This window comes from Pteropus medius, unplaced genomic scaffold, assembly GCF_902729225.1.
Source record: "Pteropus medius unplaced genomic scaffold, Ma_sr-lr_union100, whole genome shotgun sequence".
In the NCBI taxonomy this organism is placed as follows: domain Eukaryota; kingdom Metazoa; phylum Chordata; class Mammalia; order Chiroptera; family Pteropodidae; genus Pteropus; species Pteropus medius.
In genome coordinates this window covers 7,123,600-7,138,580 of record NW_024340849.1, presented here as the reverse complement: position 1 = coordinate 7,138,580, position 14,981 = coordinate 7,123,600, and the positions used below count along the sequence as shown (strand labels likewise).

Here is a 14,981-nt window from a genome sequence, read left to right as displayed (position 1 = left end):
AGCAGGAAGTGTGAGCAAGAATCTTACTACTTAATCTCTAGGGGAAGCGGGGTGCATTTATGACCCTGGCAAGAATCGCATTGACTCACGTCCTTGGGACACCTTAATGCAAATATGCCATTACAAACTCTCTTTATTGAGCTTACACCAGATCTATGTTTAAGTTAATAAGGGCCTCCTAAATTCCCGTGTTGCAATATATTAAGGATTCTAATGCATACGCTATTTAGACTCAGACCGGTAGAGAATCTTAACGGTCTCATGGGAAGAGCAGGAAACATGTTATTATTAGGCCTGAAAGCCCAAGTGATAAGTAGTCATCACATATTTTACGATCCAAGTATAATAGTCTAATACAGTGCAAAAACTTTCTTAGCCGATGTTCTTTGTTCTTCCTCCTACTTTTTTAATTATCAAAATTTAATAGAAGCACATTTTATGAAGTTTTCATCTAAGTGAGAACTAATTGAGACAACTTATAGAAGACGATGATAAATGCACTGATCATGACGGTACGTTCACAGTGCTGCTTTGCATCCTTCCGCTATTACAGAAGCTCAGCGGTGACGGCTCATTTTCAGTGGTGTAAAACGGATGGATTCAATGTGACCTTCCCTACCCCATGTGTTCGGGAAACACGACACGCTCTGGGGAATTAATGACATATCATCACCATTACCCTAGAAAACACATCAGTGCTGTAATTTGTACAAACCATAAACTGGGTGTGGGCAGAATACTGAAATTACATTGACATTGAGTGAAAGTTAAAATCACAGCCCCCTTCATGTATGCCCATGTGGCTTCCCTCATTTTAATAAGGCATAAGAAAAGCGCGTTCTGATTGATACGTGTCTGGTATTTATGGACCATCTAAACGAAATAGACAACTGTTGCAGAAAACTTATTGAGGGCGGTCTTACTAACATTTCATAACTTATATTCAATGATGCACACGTAGAACTTTCCATGTTGGAAGAAACCAAACTGACGCTATGTCGACTCACTGCATGTCACTGCATGTCACTGCATGTTTGTAGATTTTGTCGGGGACTATGTAAATAAGCTGCATGTTTTCTCTTTATTTTTTAAAATTCTATATAATTGATCTTGGCATCTGACATCCTTGCAACATTTCAAATACCTAAGTAGTGTAGGGAGAAAGACTAAGAAGCCGAGCAAAAAAGGAAATGAGCATCAATGGAGAAGTGTTGTTAATGTCACATTGCTGAAAAAAAATAGCATTCGAATCCAGAACCTTCTAGGGAGGATGGACAGTAATCATTATTCTAGAATCTCAGTCAATACACTGAAAGTGCTTCTATTTTGGAGTGAATGTGAATCAGAGGCATATTTAGATATACAAAAACTACACACTAGCCTGGAATAAATTCAAACCCCGAGTAGATTGAGATTTGTTTGGGTTCTGAACCCAGTTCCAACATGTGTGAGTTGTGGAGCGGGAAGGTGGTATCCAAGCACCACCACCAAGAAATGCTGGGGAGATCATCTAGGTGTCCTATGATCCAACTCAGTTCTGAAGCTATCACCCCAGAGAGACGACAGACCCCACATGTTAGGGTCAATCCCACAAGATTACTCTGCAGTTCAGAATGTCAGTCATAAGTCCACGTCATCACCTAGGCTTCTGACCTCCCAGCTGCAAACTGGAGGGTCCCATGACCTCCTCCTATAGACTTCCAACGCCAGTCTCAACTCCAGGCTGTCACCCATACTTCTGGCTGCTTTCCAAGACACCTTCTTCGGGTTTGGTTAATTTTCTAGAGTGGCTCACAGAACCCAGGCAAACAGTGCGCTTTTATTTACCAGTGCATCCTAAAAGGGTAGGATTCAGGAACAGCCAGATGGGAGCGATGTAAGGCACCGGGAAAGAGCACAGAGCTTGTGCGCCCTCTCTGAACACACTGCTCTTCCAGATGTCCATGCAGTCACCAACCCAGACGCTCTGAGCGCTATGGGCCTTTGGGGGTTTATGGAGCTTCATTATATAGCCACGACTGATTAAATCATTGGCCACTGGTGATTGAACTCAATCCAGCCCCTCTCCCCTTTCTGGAGGGCAGAGGTGAAGAAGAGGGTGGAACAGAAAGCTCCAATCCTATAATCGCAGGGTTAGCTCCTCTAGAAACCAGCCGCCATCCCTTAGATGTGGTCCAAAAGTCACCTTATTAACATGACGAAGGAAAATCTAGATCTCTCACCACTTAGAAAATCCCAAAGGGATTTAGGTGCTCGGTGCCAGAAACAAAGCAAAAATTTAATATATACTTCTTATTATAAATCACAGTATCACATCTCCTCCAATCTAGTTCCCCGCCTGTCACATCTACCGTGAAGGAAGATAACTACATCCAGATACTTTACAAATTTCCATATAAGTCTGGCATTTAATAGAATATAACATAATCGACATTTTAAAAAAAGGCGATAGAAACAAACCCAGAATTAACCTATGCATTGATCAGAAATAGACTTAAAAATTATATTAATAAATTGAGTAAAATATGACAAGATGCAGAATTTCACCAAAATACTGGAATACATATATTAAAAAAGAATCAATTAGACATTATGTAATGGAAAAATACAATAATTGAAATTGAGAACTTAGATACACGAAAATGAATTTGTCATAGCTAAAGGAAATGATCAATGAGTGAGAAAATAAACCAGAGGAAAATAGAGCTTCGAGCACAGATAGCAAACAGGGTACGAAATACAAAAAAAGCGAGTGTGGCGTATGAAGGTCAGGATGAAAAAATTGGTCATGAATTTAAATGGACTCTCAGAAAGGGAGGAGAGAAAAACATTATCTTTTGGCAAGGATGCCTACATAGCATAAGTAATGAATCCTCACAGTGACGTTTTAAAAAAAAAAATTAAGTGTTTCCTCCATCTGTGTTATTGTTTTTAAGGAAGGATAATCTGTATTAGTCAGGGTTCTCCAGAGATGTAGAACGTGAACTTTATCTATGTCTATATCTGTATAGATAAATTGATATCAATCTATCATCTATCTGTGTACCTATCTATCTATTGATATTTATTATGAGAAATTGGCTCATGTGACTATGGACGCTGAGAAGTCCCATAATCTGCCTTCTGTAAGCCGGAGACTCAGGAAAGCCATTGGTGTAATGACATTCCGAGTCCAGAGGCCTGGGAACTAGAGGTGTAAATCCTAGTGCAAAGGCAGGAAAAGAATATCCCAGCTCAACAGACAGATTGTAAAAGGGGTGAATCTCTACTTCCACCTTTTGTTCTATTTGGCCCCTCAACCAACTGGATGCTGCCCACCATACTAGGGAGGACAATCTACTATACTGAGTCAACAGATTCAAATGCTAATCTCATCCAGAAACACCACCATTGACACATCTAGAAATACTACTTAATCTGGGCACCACATGGCGCCCAGACAAGTCAATGCACAGAATTAACCATCTCTCAAGGGTTCGCTCTTCTGTTTGAATTTTAAGACAACTTTTTTAAGCTTTTGATTTCTTAAATGTGGGCTCATTTAACTTCCTAGGGTCAACTCAAATCTCTTCATGATATTGCTTTTTTTTTTAGTTTGCTGTCCATTTATTTTTTATGACTTAAAAAAAGTCTATTGCATAGCATGAAATGGTAAACTTACATGTTCAGTGTGAGATGCACTGAACGTTAGTTTACATCAGAAATTCATTACAGGAGAATGTATATAAAAACACTATTGGATATACCTAAAAATATATGTATATATTTATTAGGCTCCAGTAACCACGATAAAATGGTGAGTACTTCGTCAAAGAAACTAGAAAGCTGCTCTCTGTATTTAATCTTTTTTTTTTCAATAATACTTCTTTAATACCTAAACTTAACAGGAAACATTTATCTTAGGGTAATTATCTTTCTAGTGTCTCATAAATTAAAAATATTAAAAGATTCCCAATACTTAAGCTTGTTTAATTAGATGAAATTAAAAATCCTATATGAGAGATTTATGTGTCTACTAATTCACTAAAAAAAATTACATGACATAAAGTTTAGAAAAATAACAGTTTAATGTAAGATTAGATAAGTTAATTATGGCATGTTAATTTTGACATAACTGGGTGATTTGCGAACTATTTTTATAAATTTTAATTGTTTTGTTTTTAATGCATCCATCTGTAGGGTTTCAGAACAAGCCTTCCACAATGTGCCACTTCAGCATGTGAGTTATTTTGAGCTGAAGGCAACTGAGACTCTGTAGATGCATGAGAAGCCTGTACCTCTCCCTCACAGGATTTAAATTAGGGGCCTGGCCCATAAGAAGAGTTATCACTGGAAATTACTTTTTATGACCTATCTACAGAGCAGGACAAACTTTTAATTATTGAACACCTGCTCTTGCTATCATTCTGCAAATGACCTTCCCCCTCTCTGAAGTCCCAGGGCACGTTCCCTCAGCCCTAGCTCAGGATGCCATATATAACTCATTTTCCCTGTCTCTGAACCTCTGATGTAGGTGGACTCTCTAACTCTCTCATATAGGTTCCCGCATGTATATATGTGTTAAATTTGGTTATTTTCTCTTGCTAATCTGTCTCCTGTCAATTTAATTATTTGACCAGCTGAAAGAATCTTGAGGCGAGAGGACAGTTTCTTCCTCCCAATGCGTCCGATGGAATGTTCCGCACTGCCATTTAAGTAAAATCATTACTGTTGGTTTAAAAATATGAACTGGTCCAGCTGAAGGACCTGCATAAAAAGGTAAATATTTGAAAATTTAAATGTATGTGTAGTTTTTCAAAACTTTATTTTTTAATCTAAATCATTAGGCTCATATATAAATTAAAAATATGCTTTTTGTTCATAACATAAATTCTGCTTTATCCAAACTCACGGAGATAAATTTGAAGAATCTAAGTAAAAGTTTTTCTAAGATATGGGTCATATCCTTCAATTTCTCTCTCTCGCTAGCATCTGTACTCAGAAACAAATTAATAAGGGAAGGAACCATGGAGAAACATGAAGATGGATTCTTCCAGAAATGTTAAAACATAATCATAACAGATAGAAATACATGCTAGTCCCCTCAGATATCAATAGGCAAGTTATTCTTAAATGACAAAACACTAATTGATTTCAATTGTTACAGTTAACACTGTAAATATTGTAAATAAATAAATACATACATTTATCATCAGAACTGACCTGGTTTCCCATAAGACTTTTTCCAGGCTGGATTTTAGTGTACAACTACATAATGTGACAAAAGCCCTGACACCAGTTATCAATCAGTGTCAGTGCCCGAGACAGTTGTTTTTGTGGTGTTTTGCCTTTGTTTTTAATATGCTGTATAGAACGATTACCTGGGTACATGTAAGTAAAATTATGTGCAACTCCAAGACAGAATAATGTCACGGGAAGTGATATATACCCATAAATGATCATTTATTTTATTAACCAAATTGTAACTACTCTAAACTTCTTATTTAAACATTTTAAATAAAACTGGAGTGAAAAAGAGCTGCAAAATTATAACACCTATTTTGGGGAAATGATGGCCAGATAAAATATTAAACATATCTGAGCAAGATTTATAATCATATTCATCTAAGTCAGTATGGTTTGGGTGAGCTGAATGACTACCGTTACTTATAAGTGACAGGAAATGGAAATAAAAGACCAATCCCAAGCATGGGAAAATAGTATTATGTTGGAATCAGTATGTGGAAAGAATCTCTTATTTTAAATGTAAAATACAATATCATTTGATTAATAGGAAATGCTGTTTCTTTTAACCAGCAATAATGAACGTGGAGCAAACGTTTCGTGGTATCATTTTTGAAAGGCCTGGATTATGAGTCCGCCCACCACCCCTTCCTAAGTCCGCTGCAGCTCTTCTCCCAGTGCCTCTCATTTCGTCTGTGAACTGTCAGTACCCTCCAAACCATACTCCTGATTCATCCTGTGTTTCCTTCCCACACAGGCATGATCGGCTTTATGAGATTTAATATCTTCCTGTTTTACAAAGGACTAACAGCAAAACCAGCATCCCCTCCACAGCCCTGCCTTCCCAAACATATTCACTCCTGGAGGCCACTCTGCTGAGTATCCACTGTGTTTGTGTCCTGCCCTTCACGAGCATCTCTAACAAGTCAGCTCTTTCCACTTCGGAGTAATTTTACGTTCAATTACGTTAACCTAAAATGATTGTTTCTTGGACCTGCACAGTTCTTACCTTTTACCAGCCTTCAAACTCATACGTTCTAATCATTAATCCTCACCTACACTGAGATTTCAGCTAAAATGTTACTGTCACACGAAGCCTCTGTTCCCTCTCCTGAATCAAGATATATACTTTTCTCTTGCTGATTTACAGAGCCATGGTCAATACCTTGATTGTACTTCGGAGGATGTTACACAGACATTTGTTGGTGAAAATCTTGTTTTCTTGTTAGACTGTGGATGACGTCATTGTACAACTATAAATGACTATTTATAGACTAAGATGAATAATTGTATTTCAAAGGCAAAAGGCCACCCCGTCTCCAAAGAATATAGTGATAACTTAAAATTTCTGATTTAGAAAAATAATTTTATTACTCTATCCAAGGCAAGAATCATGTGAGTACTTACTCACAATAGAGAAAATATTATTTTTTTAAATTCAGTCGACATTTGTAATGTTCGGCATCATGGGAGAACTCGGGTCTATAAAATGGTGATCAAAATAAAAGATACTCTTCTGAGTATCCGGAGGATCCTCCTCTCCTGCTTTCCTTGTCTCTCTCTTACACTCTAATGTTCTTTTCATTCCAATTTGTAGGTTTCTGTTATCATCCCGACCGCCATTAAGGAGTCCCGGGCATCAGCCATTAAACATAATCATTTGTATCTACCTGCTTGTGGATCTCATTAGTTTTACTGCTCTAAGTGCCATATAGCTGACGACACCAGCATTTTCTCTCTCTAGATTGAACTTTTCTGCTTGATATCCAAACACTATATTCAACATTCTAGTTGACCTTTCTAAGTGGATGTCCAAAGGGCGTTGCAAACATAGCATTTCCATGACTGAGTCCCCCTCACAGCCCCCGAATTGTCCTTCCATAGTCTTCCCCATCTCAGTTAATGACACTCCTTTCTTCCAAATGTTGAGGACATAGGTCTAAGTCATCCATGTTTCTTCTCAGTTTCTGAAGTTTTCATTCATATATATATTAAATAATGAAATACATTCATTATTTAATATATATATGAATGAATATATACTATATACTATATAATATATATATTATATAATGAAATATATATATCACACATATAATGAAAATTTCAGAAACTGAGAAGAAACACACACACACATATATATATAATTCATAATTAAAACTTTCTGAAGAGACTCTTGATGACTTTAGAAAAAAATTAAGAGTGGCACTAAGTTCTAAAGTTCATGATGACAATTTGAAACTGAGGGTCCTCATGTTTTAGATTTGATTTGCAACAATAGCTTTAGAAATCATTTTTTTCCTCTCTCCTTCCCCACCCCAGTGACCTGACCTTTCACCCTGACAGTCATCAACCTTTGAGGCAGCAGAAGACAGGAACGCGGACCTGACTAATGGTCACACGTGGGGACCTCTGGCAGGCTACACCTTGGCCCAAGTTACTTTTCAGCTCCTGAGCCCTTGGCTACTTTCCCATGAGATAGGACCCAGGGACTCTGGAGAAGACCCCAGGACTGTCCTCAAGACCAGAGAAAATGATGCATGGCCCTCACCTCACCTCCGAGCAGTCAGCTCCCAGCACGACCCCGACCCTCTAACCCACAGGGTCTTATGGTGCTGCCCTGTAGAATCTTTAACTTAACTTTCACGCCATTGGGGAGTTGGTTCCTTGTGGACATGAACAAATCCTCACTCCAGGTTGGCCAGTCTCATAATAAACTAATTTCTTTTTTCACTGTAAACTCCTGCTCATGCATTTCTTCCGGCCAGTGGGCTCAGTCAGACAGACTCAAATACTGGAGTTTGATAATAAATTCAAAGTGAAACCTCAAGCCTCCACTGAGTTCCCACTACAGAAGGAAGATACTCCAGAGTTCTCTTCACAGCCCAGGAAGACCCTGGAGATCCGCCCCTGCCTCATCTACAGTCCTGATTCCCACCAAGCGTCCTCCCGTTTGACTCATCACTCCACCGCTCCTGGCCTCCTTGCTGCTCCTCCAATGAGCCAAGCATCTTTCTGCCTCAGCGCCTTTGCGTTTGTTGTTTGAAACTGTTGGAATGTTTTTTTTTTTTCCTCTGGATATTCACATGGTTTAATCTCTCAGCTGTCTCAAGTCTTTCCTCGAAGACGAGCTGCCTGATTGTCACGGTTGCTATAGAAGCAGGAGACACATAAAAGAAAACGTTATAAAGCTGTCCCCTACATATAAAGTGTTTGATAATGGAATTGTAAATTGGTACCATTTTGTGGAGTAATTTGTCAATTTCTGTCACACACACAGAGTAATTTTTGCTACGAGCAAACACGTGCTCACAATTTTCCTTGCAGCATTGTTTGTGTTAGAAGAAAAACCTGGAAACAAACTGAGTATCCACAAATTAAACTCTGGATGGAATACAAAATATTGGACTATTTGGCTAGGACTGTGGATATTCCATTTTTTTTTTTTTTTTTTTGCAATGTATAGAATGAGGAATTATCTGCTGCTCCACACAATATATAGAATATGCCAACAGGATACATATGTTTGTGATTTTTGAGTCTTGAACCTTACTCTTTTTTGCATATAAACACAAGTACATTTTTGCATGATTTCAAACACACTGAATATGTATACTTTAGAAATCCCAATCCTGAGGGAAGATGGTAAGTTATTCTATGTAGAACATTTTCTTTTTTTTTTTGACATTTTTCCAACAGTGTTAACGATGACAACGCTGCACATTTTGTTACTGCAAAAACAACGCTTATTTCTGTCTGAATTTGGAGCCAATATTCACACTGAGGTTAAGTACTGGTACAAGATGATTATATGTCTCTTAGTGTGGTCTTATCTTGAAATCCATATTATTTTATTATAATTAACTTTCCTTTTATTTCTCCTTATAGTAATTACTATTAGGACACTTTGTTGCTGTTTTTTTTTTTTTTTTTTTTACATGTCTTGGATAGATTACTTATCAATAAATTTTGTTTCAGGATACGAAACGGTACTGCAAAATTTTTGTATAAATGGTTGAACATCACAGAGAGGAGAACTATTTCTCTTATCCTTTGCTGCTCAAATGTCAATGTTTAGCTATTGGACAAAGAGCATCAACATCATCTGGGATCTTGTGAGAAATACGTAATCAAAGACACACTCCCAGATCTGCCCACTCAGAGTCTGTACTTTCATTCACAGTCACATTGGTATTTGAGAAGCACTATTTTAATCCATCTATTTGCCTCTTTTTCCACTGCTAATAGTTTCATCCTTTATATTTTATTAAATGTTCTTCTGCAAGAGTTTAAGTACTTTCTGCTCATGCCCCCCTTCGATCCACTCTTCAAGAAGTAGAAAAAAATATTCTCTCTTTAAAAGAAAAACAATCTAATTTGTCTGGTCCCGTCGATGGCGGCCTAGTCCTCGTAGGAAAACCCTCACACCCCTGTCCACGACCCTTCTTCTTACAAAGAGGCTCTGTGTGGTCTAGTGCCAGCACACCTCAGCCAGCTCATTAGGGACAAACCTGAATTGCTGTGAATAATGACGCTGAGGTTTTTTTGTTTACCCATGTTCCACGCTGTTTCTTATTTCACAGTCTTTGCAAGTGTTATTCCCCTTATTTTGAAAGCTCGTTTCCATCCTAATTTTCTTAATTTTGCTAGGTCTTATATTTCCTTCAAATATGAACTCGAATAGGTTATTGTCAAGAAAAAACTTTCTTTAAACATTATTTGTTATTTGACATTTTTATTTTAAAAGTGGATATGCTTCTAAATTTTACTGAGAAACTGCATACACTAATGGATACTCTCTAGATCATGTATGAAGATAAAACTGTGACCACAACCTCATTTGGGAAGACAAACCACCTTAGCGGTGATTGGCCCAGAGGTCAGAATTTCATCAGTGACTGACAGCTGGCATAATATTTATCCCTGCTTCCAACCAGAGAAAGACCAACCAGAGAAAGCCAAATATGTTTTCCCAATCAAAGAAAATGTTCTGCTTCTAGTTAGCCCACCTACAGCCCCAGCATCTTCCAATCAGAGTACACTTAGAACCTTCCCTTTATTCTACAGTAAAGCTTATCCACTCCCCTGCCTGAGTCTTTTTGAGTCTTTGCCAAAGGCAAGTAATGGTGGCTGACTTCTTTGCTATGGCAAGTGCTGACCGAATATCTTTTACTTTCTCATTTAGATTAATCTTTGTTTATTTCCACATTATTAACTTAATGATTTAAATATAATTTCTTTATCTTGGATGAAATTCATACAATGTGATAAAAATAACAATAAAAGGATTACAGGAAGATTCTATTATTCTCTGTGTTTTTCTCTTAAAACTAAGAACTCTTAAGTCAAAATTTAGATGACCTGTCCTTAAGTACCAAATAAATTTTGGTGTAGGGGACCAGAGCACAGATACACTAACATAATCTTATATTAAGAGCATTTAAGAATTACAAAAAATATCTTTTGCTTTCAACCTTTCAGCATTTTTAAAGTCTGTCCAACTTTTAAAATATTTTGCTTTGTTTATATGGCTGTTTTGCTTAATACTAATAGACACAAGACTATTTCTAACCTGGGGGCAGTCATTTCCAGAAAATTAATTTCAAAATAGCATGCTACTGCAGTATATTTTGTGCAATTTCATTTTCATAGAAAACTGTATCCCAGTACATTTGACAGAGTTAAATAATGCAATTATGGGATGCAATAGAAGCAGTAGAAAGAAAAAGATATGGTTTTAGATGGGATTTGAAATGGCAGCTTCAATAATGCAGAAAGATAGACAAAGCCTGTTCCAGATGTTAGACACTGCTGCAGAGAAGACGGGGAGTGATAATTCTGCGTGAAGGAACATAGAAAGATAAATGGATTCCATGTATTTTGGACATATCAATTTTGATTTTGCGATTTCAAGCTATGAGCCTAAAGTTGTGAAAAAAGTAACTTGATATATCTGAAAATATAGCTTGATTTGGAATTAGATTCAACTTTTATTGAAAACCTACTAAGTGCTAGATAATAAACTCGAGCTTTAGGTATATTGTTACTGTGAGGTGCTGGAGGCTGCCCCCTCCAAAGTTATGGGGGAAAAAGCGAGGGATGAATGCAAACTCATGGTGCCAGAGAGCACAGCACCAGTAATAGCTGTGTTGATCAAAAGGTTCATTTTATTTCCAGATTTGGGAAAAGAACATATTTTCTAAGTATAAGCATTATATATTTTGACTATAAACATTTACCTTAAACAGAAAAATATGGCATTACCCCCTCATCTGCAGGGCATACATTCCAAGGGCCCCAGTGGACACCTGCAAAATGTAAATATCACTGAATTCTACATATACTACGTTATTTTCTTATACATGCATACCTATGCTAAAGTTTAATTTATAAATTAGGCACAGTGAGAGATTAACAATAACTAATAATAAAACAGAACGATTACGACAACGGGCTGTAATAAAAGCCATGTGAAGTGGTCTCTCTCTGAAAATATCTTGCTGTACTGTACTCACCTGTCTCGTGGTGACGTGAGATGGCACAGTGCCTGCGAGGTGACACGAGGCGAGGTGACCGACGTGGGCGTTGTGACGTCGTGTTAGGCTACTGTTGATCTGCTGGGAATAGGTCAGAAGGAGGATCAAAACTAGCACGAATATCTGTTTCCTTCTGCACAGTTTCCCAGAGAGAAGATGCTTTCTTAGCATAGGGTTTCTTTACTTTCCTTATTGAGAACTTCCACCTTTTCACTTTAGAGGAAGCGCATGATGGCTTCTCCTTGGCATATTCCAACTGCCAGCATTGCTAACCTTGCGCTTCGGGGTCACTATTCAGTAAAATCAACGTGACTGGAACACAAGTACCATGATACTGAGACAGTTCACCTGACGACCGACAGCTGCACTGTGACCACCGGGCGGGGACCGCGCACAGTGGACAAAGGAGTGGATCACACTGAGGAGGGGCAGTGCAAGACCCATCATGCCACTAAGAACCGTGCACGATTTAGAATGTATATATTGTTTATTTCTGGACTTTTCCATTTAATATTTTCAGACTGGTTGACTGTGGGTAATTGCAGTTGCGAAAGGCAAGATTTCAGATAAGGGGGAATTACAATATGACGAATACAGTGCTAACAGCCCGTGGTCCCAGCACACACACTTACTTTTAATTTTATAAAGACTCCCAGATTTTGCCTAAACATTTACATACCTAATATACATATGACATTCTCCTTTTCAAGTAACCTTAATAATTTCCCATCATTTCAGCTTAAATCAAATTTCATACCTTTCATAGGGGATCCTGAATGTCCCAGTACTTTCTCTAATTCCTCCGAATCACCATGGAAATTAATCCCTTTAGCTCTTACAGGAGGACTTATATACTGATAACTAATCTTTGTAAAACAATCTCTTTAATTAGCACAGAATACCTAGAAGTCTGGCCTTATATTTTATATTCGTCGACTTTTATTTAATGCAAGCATTCAGCAGAACGTCTTGTATAGAAACATACTATTCCAGACCTCTTTTGCTTCTGTCTGAAAGCCAACTAGGATAAGGTCAAGTAATTTGTCTATAAAGAAAGGACAGAAGTAAAGGTAGCTTTATTTTGGAAATCGAAGTTAGAATTCTATTTCGACTCTGTTTCTGGGGACCTTGGCCCCATTTTCTTTTGCTCATGTCAATTGTTGTGTACATGGGTGTATGAGAGAGTGAGCAAATCCTGCCACAAACAACCTTCATGTTAACCTTACAATGTCGTTGCAAGAAAGTTAAAATGACTTCTCTTCAGGGAACTCAAGACAGAAAATCCAGAAAAAGGCGGGCAACTCTTATATACCTACTCCTAGATGGACTTAGGTGATGATGGCTGGGGAGGTATTATTAGCCTACCCTGTACTGTGTCTCTTACCTTGTACTCATAGGTATAGATCTATGATTTACATCTTCCACCAAAACCATGCATTTGTTTTAGAGTCAAAATGTTGCCAAAATGCAGTACTGAATTTTTTCCTGAATGCATATAAATGCTTTATCCAAGATGTCCATAAAATTATTAGAAAAATGTTAATAGATAATTGTAATTCTTCATATGAAAAAAACACATTAACACTAAGCCTTCTGAGATGGAAGGTAAAGCTTTACTCATGCTGGTAATTTCCTCCATCCTTATGCTGCAGTGAAAGAAATTTCTGGACATATGTTGGTTTAGAGAAAGTCCTCAAATCATAAAAACACTTCTGAAAAAAAAAAATTAAAGACAGAAGTAAAACATTCAAGGGCAATGACAAACAAGGCTTTAAAAAGAAGTATTACTTAAAAAACAAAACAAAACATGTAAATGTAAAGTGCAAGTTACCTGGGGAAAAATTTTCCTACTGTAAATAAAGAAAAATATTTTCATTATCCACTGATTATGTAATATCAGTTTTCCCTATAATATTTTAAATTGTAAATTAGTTGATAATAAATTGCATTATCTCAATTTCATCTACAAATAAAATATCCCCTTCTATAAAACTACTATTGTTATAGGAATGAAACAAATAATTTTCAAAAGCATTCTTAAGTTTCGGCATCAGTTATGTAATTGACACTAACAAATTCTGTGAGAAGGGTGGTTATTAATATTCTCATTTTTCATATGAGGAATCCTTCACCAGAAATTTCAAGTAACATGTTCACGAGCATATGCTTAGTGGTTTTTATAGCTGAATCCAGAATCCAAAGCTTGCAGTTTATTTTACTACTCAAGATTTTGTGTACAACCAGTTAATTTCAATCACATTATTTACCTGTACCAATGCCTTCTGCTATGTACATTACCTGTAAGGGAAAATTCCTGAATCAGACTACTAGACATACAATCTGGTGTATTTTTCAATTTAAATGAGTGATTAGATTTTTAGAAATATTCTAATCTTTTTTTAGATTCCAAGAACCAGTGGTTGCTCTTTCGGGGCTTAACCAGAGAAAGCTGAAGCAGAAGCAACTGCTGTGTTTTTGTGAGTGTTGTACAGATGTAATTTCACTTACTGGCCTTTTTTACTGCTTATGTTCCATTGTGGTCTCTGTTTTTATCAATCACCTGAGAGGAAAGGACCATTCAAGAGACAGGGACGTGAAACCATGGTTAATATTTTTAATTCAAAATTTTCATTTCCTGATTGCTATTTGAGCTAAACGGTACCTGCAGAATAATGCAGGCGATAAATAAATATACTCTTTTCTAAATGAAGGGCCTTCTGTGTCTCCTAAATGCTTCCTTAGCATAATGACCTCATGTTGTTTTAAACCTTACCCAAGTTACTATCAGATTAAGTTACCATTTTTAGTACCCGTGTGAACCTGTGCATCGCATTATGTTTATGCCAGCCCTAAAGATCCATGGCTTCTCCCCAAACGTATTTATTAATTTCTAATAAATTCGTTAGATCGAGTCAGTTCTTTCCCGCTGGTTCTCTTGTTCCCAGCAGAAGGGAATGTTAACGGAAAGGAAACATGAGTAAAATAGTTATAGTATACCCAATATATTCTTTTCAGAAAAGCAAACATTAGGACCACTCGAAGTTGGTTTATTTGCTGCGGTTAGAGAAATCTGAACCAGCAAGGCCGCTGATGGGGAGAAGACGATTCCAGTGATTCTCACCTGAGAGTCAAGTCAAACAATGGCTCTAAAATGCAAGGTGAGGAAGCACCAGTTTCACAGTCAATAGCCAGTACCGGTGATGCCCGCAAACGTGGGAGGGG

The 14,981-nt window shown here is 37.4% G+C and overlaps 1 protein-coding gene across 2 annotated transcripts in view; it reads right to left on the bottom strand.

Moving 5' to 3' along the window:
* Positions 1-14,981, bottom strand: part of CDH19 (cadherin 19) — a 159,212-nt gene that overhangs the window by 73,115 nt on the left and 71,116 nt on the right. For both annotated transcript variants that reach the window (XM_039839943.1, XM_039839950.1), the window contains exon 3: positions 11,739-11,840. The gene's annotated coding sequence lies outside the window, so the exon portion shown is untranslated. The remainder of the gene's footprint in view (positions 1-11,738; positions 11,841-14,981) is intronic.